Raw genomic sequence first — 11610 nt, forward strand, 5'->3', positions numbered from 1 at the left:
TTTATTATGATTTCATGGAAAACGAACCACCCATGCCTCTTTGAAAATAAACAGGTGTCATATACAACAAAGCTGTCCGATTATGAAACACTTACCCACACTTGTAAATTGCTTGGAGGGTAGGGTAAACTGTTGTCAGATCTTGAAACAGGAAGAAAATGTCAGCGCAGACGATAGTAGAATATGGGGGGGGGAGGAAAGAATTAGAATTACCAGGTTGAAAAATATAAAGAACAAAAATTTTACTTTGAAATTTCCATCCAGTGGTTTATTAAGAAGCCATGTGAATGAATCCTTGCTATACTAAGGCTACTGTGAATTTTTAGCAATTCTTAGTTGACAGAAAGGTGGGTCCATACACAGAGTTACATTTTAATAGAACTAGTGCGGCTTGTTCTGAAATATGATAGAGTGAGGGAGAGGAAGAAACAGAGGGAGAGGGAGAGAGAAGAGAGAAAAACAGGGGAAAGAGAAATTAGAGCAGAGTTTACTTGTCTTAGATTTATTTACATCTAACAAGACCACTTAGAGTAAATGACACTTATAAACACAAGATCCCTAAATATACACAGAAAGGTAAATGTGGGTATTTTCCATAAGGCTTCTTCTCAGAGAGGCCTTTCTTTTCCTGACCACCTTATCAACGTTTCCAACCACATTTCTCAATATTTTAAATTCCCATTTTCTAATTTATTTTTAAATTTTTGCAATAATCACTGTATAACATTCAAACTGTATGACTTAGTTATCTTATTTATTACTGTCTCCCACAATTGAATGCTAGCTCCAAAAAGGCAGTATCACTACTGAAAATTGTCCACTACATATAGTATTCCACCTGCCAAGAATAGTATACCCTAACAAGTAGAGATATATAGATTTTTAAATGAATAAATAGCTTGGCTATTTAATTAACACTTTTGCAATGAAGAATTTATTTTCTAACTAATTGTTGAAATGTGTGTCTTTGTATAAACCAGCAGTCCCCAACCTTTTTGGCACCAGGGACCGGCTTTATGGAGGTCAATTTTTCCATGGACTGGGGTGGGGGTGGTGTGGGAGTGTGGTGTTGATTTGGGGATGATTCAAGCACATTACATTTATTGTGCGCTTTATATCTATTATTATTACATTGTAATATATAATGAAATAATTACACAACTCACCATAATGCAGAATCAGTGGGAGCCCTGAGCTTATTTTCACTTGCCACTCACTGATAGGGTTTTGATATTAGTCTGCAAGCAATTGATTTATTATGATCTCTGTTCAGTCAAACCTCTCTGCTAATGATAATCTGTATTTGTAGCTTCTCCCCAGTGCTAGCATCACTGCCTCAGCTCTACTTCAGATCATCAGGTATTAAATTCTCATAAGGAACACGCAACCCAGATTCCTTGCATGCACAGTTCACAGTAAGTTTCGTGCTCCTATGAGAATCCAATGCCACTGCTGATCTGACAGGAGGTGGAGCTCAGACAGTAATGTGAGTGATGGGGAGCGGCTGTAAATACAGATGAAGCTTCACTAGCTCGCCCTCTGCTCACCTCCTGCTGTGCAGCTCGGTTCCTAACAGGTCATGGACCGCTACCAGTCTGTAGCCTGGGGGTTGGGGACCCCTGGTATAAACTATCTCTCAAACTGGTCTTTAGAATACAATGAACTTCATTAAAAAGCAAGTAAGTATGATTGGATTATATAATATTATTTGACTTTTAACATAGTCAGGAAATTGAAGACTAAATGCATATTAACCACTCAATAAAAAAGCACCTAAGCCTAAGTTTGAACAATAAATTAAAATGTATATAAGTGCTATTTCTATTCAAAAGGCATCTTCCTATTATATATGTTATATCATAATATTTCTAAGATAAGAGGAATACTTTTTTTAATTGAAGTTGGTTGATTTACAATGTTGTGCTAGTTTCAGGTGTACAAACAAAGTGATTCCATTATATATACATATATATCTATTATTTTTCAGATTCTTTTCCCTTATAGGTTATTACAAAACAGTGAGTATAGTCCCTTGTGTTATACAGTAGGTCCTTGTCAGTTACCTATTTTATAAATAGTAGTGTGTATATTCTAAGCCCAAATTCCTTATTTATCCCTCTTCCACCTTTGCCCCTTGGTAACCATAAGTTTGTTTTCTATGTCTATGGGTCTATTTCTGTTTTGTATATAAGTTCATTCATACCTTTTTTTTTCTAGATTCCACATATAAGCAGCATCATATGATATTAGTCTTTCTCTGGCTTACTTCACTTAGTATGATAATCTCTAGGTCTATCCATGTTGCTGCAAATGGCATTATTTCATTCTTTTTTTATGGCTGGGTAATATCCCATTGTGTGTGTATATATATATATATATATATATATATATATATATATATATATATATATATATATATATATATATATACCACATCTTTATCCATTCATCTGTCGATGAACATTTAGGTTGCTTCCACGTCTTGGCTATTGTAAATAGTGCTGCAGTGAAATTTGGGGGGCATGTATCTTTTCAAATTATGTTTTTTTCTAGATATATGCCCAGGAGTGGGACTGAAAGATCACATGGTAGCTCTATTTTTAGTTCTTTGAGGAACCTCCATACTATTCTCCATAGTGGCTGTACCAATTTACATTCCCACCAACAGTGTAGGAGGGTTCCTTTTTCTCCACACCCTCTCCGGTATTTATTATTTATAGACTTTTTGATGATGGCCATTCAGACTGGTATAGTTTTGATTTGCATTTCTCTAATAATTAGTGATGTTGAGCCTCTTTTCATGTGCTTTCTCATTTTTAAATCCTAGTATATTGTTCAGTGCATATCATGTAGTAGTTGTTTAATACGTATTTGTAAAAAAAATTGAAACATTTTGATGAGATATAATTCACATACCATTCGATTCACCCATCTGATGTATACAATCTAAAGATTTTTAGTATTTGATAGAGTTGTAAATTATCACCACAATCAATTTGTACATTTCATCATTCCCCAAAGAAACCCTGTACCCTTTAGCATAACCCCACAACCCCTCTAGCCCTAGTAAAACTGAATCTACTTTTTGTTCTATAGATTTGCCTATTCTGGACAACTCATATAAACTGAATCATATAATATGTGACATTTTGTTTCTGGTTTCCTTAATGTAGCATGATGTTCTCAAGGTTTACCTTGCTGTAACATGTATTATTATTTAATTCCTCTTTATTGCCAAATAATATTCCATTGAGTTCTTCCATTCCTCCGTTGATAGGCATTTGGGATATTTCTACATTTTGGCTATTATTAATAATGTTACTATAAACATTGGTGTGCAAGTTTATGTGTGAACATGGTTTCAATAATTTTGGGTATAATCCTAGCAGTAGAATTATTGGATCATGGTAAGTATATGTTTATCCTTTCCATAAGCTGCCACAATATTTTCCAAAGTCACTGTGCCATTTTTCAACCCAACTAGTAATGTATGAAAGTCCCAGTTTCTCCATATTCTTGCCACTTAATTGTTCTCTGTCTTTTTCATATAGCTATCCTAATGTGAAATGATATCTCATTGTGGATTTGATTTGCATTTCCCTTTATGGCTGAAGATGTTTGAATGTCTTTTCATAGTCTTTATTTTTCTAAAGGTTACTAATCAACTGATTTTATTTTAATTTTTCCAGTTTCACTGAGGTATAGTTGACATATAACTTTGTATTAGTTTAAGACGTACAACATAATTATTTGATATTTGAATATATGGCAAAATGATAACCACAATAAGTTTGGTTAACATCAATCACCTCACATAGTTACAATTATTTGTCTTGTGATGAGAACAACTTAACCATAGTCACAGTGCTATATACCACATCCCCAGAACTTATTTATATTATAACTGGAAGTTTGTACATTTTGACCACATTTACCCACTTTCCCCACCCCTCCACTTCCCACTTTTGGCAACTACCAATCTGTTCTCTGTTTCCATGAGTTCAGGTTTTTTTAGACTCCACATATAAATGAGATCATATGGTATCTGTCTTTCTTTCTCTGACATTTCACTTAGCATAATGCCCCTTTTATGTTCTTATTGGTAATTTACTGATTATTCTGGAGAAATGTCTATTCAGATCTTTTGCCCACTTATTAATTTATTGTCCTTTTATTATTGAGTTGTAAGAGTTATTTTTATATTCTAGATACAACTCCCCTGTCAGATATGTGATTTACAAATAATTATCCTATTCTGTGGAGTGTACTTTAATATCTTGATGGTGCCCTTCAAAGTTATGTGGTGTTTTAATTTTGATGAAATCCAATGTATTTTTTTGGTTACATGTGCTTTTGGTTTTATATCTAAGAAGCCATTGGCTAATCCAAGGTCAGAAAAATGCTTGTTTTCTCCTAAGCATTTTCTAGTTTAGTTCTTACATTTAGGTCTTTGATCTATTTTGAGTTAAATATTTGTATATGGTGTGAGGCAGCAGTACAACTCTATTCTCTGAATGCAAAAATCCAATCATTCTGGTCAAATTTGTTAAAAAGACCACTCTTTCTGTATTGAATTGCCTTGGCACTCTCAATGAAAATCAAATAATGTATGACAGTACCACAATATCTTGATTACGGTGACTTTGTAGTAAATTCTGAAATCAGGAAGTATGAATACCTGAAATTTGTTTTTATCTTTCAAATTGTTTTGGCTATTATGAGTCTCTTGAATTTCCATATGAATTTTAGGATCACATTTTCAATTTCTGCAAAAATTGCCAACTGTGATTCTGATAAATATTGCATTGAATCTGAAGATCAAATTGGGGGTTATTGCCACCTGAACAAATTTAAGTTTTATGACTAATGACAACTGAATGTCTCCCTATTTTCTTGTAGTTTTCAGAATATGACTTTTACATTTCTTCTGTTAATTTATTCCCAAGTATTTATTTTCCTATTTTTATTCTTGTTGATGCTATTATAAATGGAATTGTCTTTTTCAATTTCACTTTCATATTTTCCATCAAAAGTATATAGAAATACAATTAATTTTGTATATTGATCATGTATCTTGCAAACTTACTAAAATCACTTATTAATTCTAAGAGGATTTAGTGGATTCCTAAGATTTTCTAGCTATAGATTATATTATCTGCAAATAGACAGTTTTACTTCTTCTTTCCTAACATGGATGTTTTTTATTTTTTTTCTTACATAATTGTCCTAACTGGAAGAATCTTCAATACAGTGTTGAATACAAGAGATGAGAATGGACATTCTTTCCTTGTTCCTGCTGTTACAGCAAAAGCATTCAATTGGTAACCATTAAGTATGATGTTGGCTCTCGGCTTTTCACAGACACATTTTCACTCTGTTGATTATGTCATTTGGTGGTATAGTCCAATTTGTCTATTTTTACTTTTGTTGCCTGGGCTTTTGGTGTCCTATCTAGGAAATCCTTTCCAAATTCAATATCATGAAGTTTTCCCCCTATTTTCTTCTAAGAGTTTTATAATTTTAGGTTTTGCCTTTAGGTTTTTGACTTAAATTTTGTATAAAATAAAGGTTCAATTTCATTCATTGTTCCATAAGCAAGCTGGAGTGAGGACAGCTGGATGGACAATATTTTTGGTGTGCCATGCCTGAGGTAAAGCCACTACTCTATCAGTGGGGACTTAGTGGAAGAACGAAACCCCTAATTTTTTTTTAATTAATTAATTTATTTATTTTTTGCTGTGTTGGGTCTTCGTTTCTGTGCGAGGGCTTTCTCTAGTTGTGGCAAGTGGGGGTCACTCTTCATCGCGGTGCGTGGGCCTCTCACTATCGCGGCCTCTCTTGTTGCGGAGCACAGGCTCCAGACACACAGGCTCAGTAATCGGGGCTCACGGGCCCAGTTGCTCTGTGGCATGTGGGATCTTCCCAGACCAGGGCGCGGACCCGTGTCCCCTGCATTGGCAGGCAGATTCTCAACCACTGAACCAGGGAAGCCCACCCCTAATCTTTTTATCATACTCTCTAGGAATTTAGTCTTTGAAACTGGATCTGAGGAGCAGAGCATATGTGTATGAAACGCTGGCAACCTGCAATTCTCAGGGTGATAATGTAGCTCTCAACTTTAAGCTAGAGAAAGAGGACATCTTACATTTTTGGTTACACCTTCTTGGATTGGATTTTCTAGCGTTCTGAGCTGAGAATGAGAGAGAAGGTGTGAACTGTGTTTCAAATGATACAGACTCTTGCTAGTCCTTTATGTTTTAGATTTCCTTGAATAAATGTTTATATATTTGCTGTATACACTTATGGAAATATCTGGAGACCTTAATTTTTTTAAATAATTTTAACCAATTATACTTCTTTCAATGAAGAACAGAGCTCTTCATGCTACCATTCAAATGTATACATACTTGTTAAATTGTTTAAATAAAAATCCTTATCATTTAAACAGTGTTTCTATAAAGCTAATTATTAATACACTTTCTTTAAAAAAATATTAGATTCTTTATTGTTATTTTGTCCTAAAGAAAACATATATTACTGAACTTGCTGTACCTTCTCATTTTGGGGATGAAAACACATTAAATTTAACTTTGTGGGTTTCAACACCCAACCACATAGCTAAAGATATGTTGAAAAATTGCATTTATGTTATAAAGATATATAGTACTACTAATTATCAAAGTTATATTGAAGAGCATTTATAGGGCTGTTTCATACCAGCACCCCTTTAAAAGTAAATTGATAGCAATCATTTTACATGCAAATCAATATAAATTACATAATAAATAAAAATAAATAAAAATGAATAATCAATATATTAATTTTATAAGTATGTATGGCAACATTTCCACATGTGTCTCATCTACCTCACTTATGGACCTGAAATTAACCATCCATACCTGCAGAACCAACATTAGGCAGTTAAGAAAAGTATGGGCTCTGGAGTCAGACCTTTGTTTTTAAGTCTGGCTTTTTTTTTTTTTAATTGAATTACAATATTGTATTAATTTCAGGTGTACAGTATAGTAATTTTTTTTTGCAGATTATATTCCATCATAGGTTATTACAAGATATTGGATATCATTCCCTGTGCTATACAGTAAAAATATGGAATGCTTCACAAATTTACATGTTATCCTTGCTTAGGCGCCATGCTAATCTTCTCTGTATTGTTCCAATTTTAGCATATGTGCTGCTGAAGTGAGCACAGTCTGGCTTATTTGCACTAATTAATTTAATTATGTTTAAATCTAGGTTAATTTTGGTTTGAATAACTTAACTTCCCAATGACTCAGTTTTAATATCTATAAAATGCAAGTAATAGCACTCACTCTGTGCTTTTCTGATGATTAAATTACTTAAGTATATATAACACCTAGAATGTGCTTATTATTTTTAAGTGCTTAATAAATGGAAGTCATTTTTGTTGTTATAATTATTAGCTATTTAAAAATAACCCTCGGGCTTCCCTGGGTGCAGTGGTTGAGAGTCTCCCTGCCGATGCAGGGGACATGGGTTTGTGCCCCGGTCCGGGAAGATCCCACATGCCGCGGAGCGGCTGGGCCCATGAGCCATGGCTGCTGAGCCTGCGCGTCCGGAGCCTGTGTTCTGCAACGGGAGAGGCCACAACAGTGAGAGGCCCGCATACCGCAAAAAAATAATAATAATAAAAAAATAAATAAAAATAACCCTCTACCATTGGTTGGGTTTAAACCTACCATTACTGCTTTCCCATTAGAGTATTGAGCAAAGGCTAATAGGTCTAGCAATGAATTAATACAGTACTGGTTTTGATGTCCAGCTTATCACTTGCCAGCTATATGATTGTAGGAAATTTACCTAATCACTGTGAATCTTGATTTTATCAATTTTAACAAATTTTATCATCTTTGAAAGAAATATTCGAGTTTGGTTAAGTAAGGTAGTACACAATAAGGCCTTTTAACTAAAAGTAAACAACAAATTTTGCCCTCTGGAGATTGGTTTTCATTTCCTCTTTAGTTATCAATTATGTAAACCATTCTTATTTTGATTCTTATTAACGCTTTTCATTTTCAGGTGTCCTTCCTATGTTCTTCTGTATCTGAATTCTCATTTCTCCTATGTCTTTCTATATTTATATTATACTTCTTAAAAAGTAAACAAAGGGAAAAATCTTTCCAGAGATGAAAGAACTAATATTAAAGTAAATTGATTTTTATTTTTTACATTTATCCTTTTCCAGGTCAGTTCGAGTGCCTTAAGGTTTTAATGATAACAAAGCAAAATTTCCTGTACTGCAAAAGGATTATTATAGAGATCAGAACCCATGTTATTATGAAAGATGAAAATCCTCACTAAATGCATCTGATATTAATTTTTTAGAAAAGATTTGAATCATTAAAAAAAGAAATTTCTGTTTTTTTCACATAATTGTATTTTTAATATTTTAGCACTTCCTGTAGCTTCTAACAGAAAAGTATTCCTTGTTATACTAATGTGCAGTTTAGAAACGTAGTTTTATGAAAAAATAAGAATTTTACTACAATATGTTTTTACTATTAATGTATATAACTGTGTTGTTGAAGCAATGTTAAAACAATATTGCAATATTAAATGTAATATTTGAGAAATTAAAAATATCAATTGACTTCAAATCTCAAATCACAGAGATCACCTGTTTATCATAATGCACTTTAAAAAAATTTCTGAATATATATTATGAGCTAGTTATACAAAAGGGGATTACATTAAATACAAATTTTTTTCAAATTGCTTTTTTAACACTGTTAACATGAACTTTTAAAAAGCTTCTTGCATATTTTGTTTACGAAATAGTGATACAATATACAATTCATAGTGAAACTATAGTATGACTGATTTATCTTTCTAAAATATTATACGTTTAAGATCCACGATGTAATGAACAAAATTCTGCATATATTTATCTTCATTCAGTTACATGAGTCCTAGAAACAGAACTGCAATATCAAATACTGTAAAGATTTTTTGACATATATATTTACCATACTGATCACCAAAGATTATGGTAGTTAATAGTATGTAAACGTATGAAACATTTCAAGGTACACTTATATTTAAAATTCATAATGTCAAGGGGAACTTTAATCCACCTACCAATCCTTCCACACCTCTATAACCTGGTATTATATAAAAATAAGTAGAGAGGGGCTTCCCTGGTGGTGCAGTGGTTAAGAATCCGTCTGCCAATGCAGGGGACACGGGTTGGAGCCCTAGTTCAGGAAGATCCCACAGGCCGTAGAGCAACTAAGCCCATGCGCCACAACTACTGAGCCCACACGACACAACTACTGAAGCCCGAGTGCCTAGAGCCCATGCTCTGCAATAAAAGAATCCACCACAATGAGAAGCCCACGTACCACAACGAAGAGTAGTCCCCGCTCGCCACAACTAGAGAAAGCCCGAGCAGCAACGAAGACCCAACGCAGGCAAATATAAATAAATAAAAAATAAATAAATTTATTTTAAAAATAAGTAGAGAAATCAATAGGCAGCCTTTATAAAACGTTATAGCAATTTGACAGAGTAATAATGTCTGTTGAATCTAATAATAAAAAGTGGATTTGTATGCTGCAAGCTTTTTATTTCATTTTCCAAATAATTCATTTTTATTGCATTTTAGGTGTCCATGAGAAATTGGAAATTAAAAACAAACAAGCAAAAACTTGCACTTCACCATAGATACTCTAAGAAGCACTGCTCTAACCCATTAAATCTTTCAGCATTGTTAGAAACCGTTTTATAACTTCCTTCTCTCCCCCATACTTTAAAACATCTTTCACATTTTTCACCATCAGCTAATAAGTTTGTTTCATATTTCATTGGGAAAATAGAAGGGAAAATCCATATACCTTCTAACTTTCCTCCCTCTCCCTGCCCCCAACTTCACTCACTTTCAGCACCTGTATCACTCCACTTCACTTTAGTTTCCATTATAATGGATATGTTGTCCATGCTCCTACCTAAAGACAGCCCCTTTATGCTCCTCCTTCTAAAATATGTCTATAATCAAACTACTTTCCCCCAATTTTACCACTACCACTTTGGTACAAGTCAATATAATTTATTCCTGAATTATTACACTAGCTTCCTGAATGTTCTTTCTTCCCCACTACAGAGCAGCCAGAGAGTTCCTTTTAAACCTTAAGCATGACTGTGTCAGTGCTATGCTCAAACATCTAAAAGTTCCGGGTTCCTTTTTCTCCTACATGCATCTTCCTCCCTGTGCTCCTGTTATACTCATACATGTGTCATTCTGTCATTCTTAGAACTATGTAACCTCAGGTCAACTTTCTATAACCTCTGCCTAGGGCCATTTACTCTCAGATCCTTCAGGGCTCACTCCTTCCCCTTCTTCATGTCTCTGTTCAAATGTCACTTCTGAGAGGAATACTTCACTGACTACCCCATTTAAAATTGAAAATTGCAGCACTCCCATTTCCCCTTCATAGACGTATTTTCTCCACATCACCAGCAGGAAGAATATATATTTTACTTTTCTATTTGTAAAGACTTCCTCTGGAAGCAAGAGCCTCTCTGTCCACGTACACAGCAGAGCAGAGAGCATCTCTCAAACAACAACCTCTGAAAGGTGATGTATAAATAGCCATTTCCCTTGCCTCTCACTTGAGATGTTTCTGGGATCTGTGCTCTAGAGTTTAATATAGACTCCTAGACTTCTCTAGAGAAATAAATCCTCATTTAACTATGGTGGTAACTTCCTTGATAATGCATCATTTATTTGTGGGCTTCCCTTTCCTGTCTTAATTCTACACTCCACTACTCAGGTTTCTAAGGATCACACCTCAAATATAGCACATGTACTTGAATCCTTACCTTTGGTTGACATCTGAGGGAACCTAAAATAACACAATGTGTGAGACTATTGTTAATATATAGGAAGGACTGAACTTGTAGGATACGTGAATGTTCAGAAATATGAGATAATTTCTTATTGTTTTCCAAAGTAATCATGCCAGATATATTCCCACTGTCAACATACAAGGGATCCTATGAATTTGAATCCTCTCAAAGTCTTGATATTTGCAATATTATTACTTTTTTGCCATAGGAATTATGTATGATGGTTTCACATGGTCATCTTGATTTATATATAATTTGTCACCAATAATGTTGACCATTATTTTATAGCTTCGTTGACCTTATGTGTTTCTTCCTCTGTGAAATACCTGTTCATATATTAGACTTTTTCTATTGGCTATATTTTTGGCACAAGTTCTTTGTATATTATTATGAATTGTGTACCTCAAAGTTTATAAATAAAATAATTTTTAAAATATCATCAAATATATCAGTAAACTAAGGGCAAACGGCCAAACTACACACCACACTTTCTGAAACATGAAAAGGGAAGCAGAAGTAGTATATATATTTTTTCTATCATCCATCCAATTCTGAAGCAGAGACCAAGCATCCAGCTAAGCTGGGGCTTTTAGGATGTATTCTTTTTTTTTTTTTTTTTTTTTAACGTCTTATTGGAGTATAATTGCTTTACAATGGTGTGTTAATTTCTGCTTTATAACAAAGTGAATCAGTTATACATATACATATGTCCCCATACCTCTTCCC

The 11610-nt window shown here is 33.9% G+C and overlaps 1 non-coding gene across 1 annotated transcript; it reads right to left on the bottom strand.

The window, feature by feature from the left end:
• Positions 1-7101: 7101 nt before the first annotated feature.
• Positions 7102-7208, bottom strand: LOC112065513 (U6 spliceosomal RNA). The gene has a single exon (XR_002892067.1). It is a non-coding gene; the product is annotated as a U6 spliceosomal RNA (small nuclear RNA).
• Between the last annotated feature and the right edge of the window lie 4402 nt (positions 7209-11610).

Source organism: Physeter macrocephalus, chromosome 8, assembly GCF_002837175.3.
Source record: "Physeter macrocephalus isolate SW-GA chromosome 8, ASM283717v5, whole genome shotgun sequence".
Classification (NCBI taxonomy): Eukaryota; Metazoa; Chordata; class Mammalia; order Artiodactyla; family Physeteridae; genus Physeter; species Physeter macrocephalus.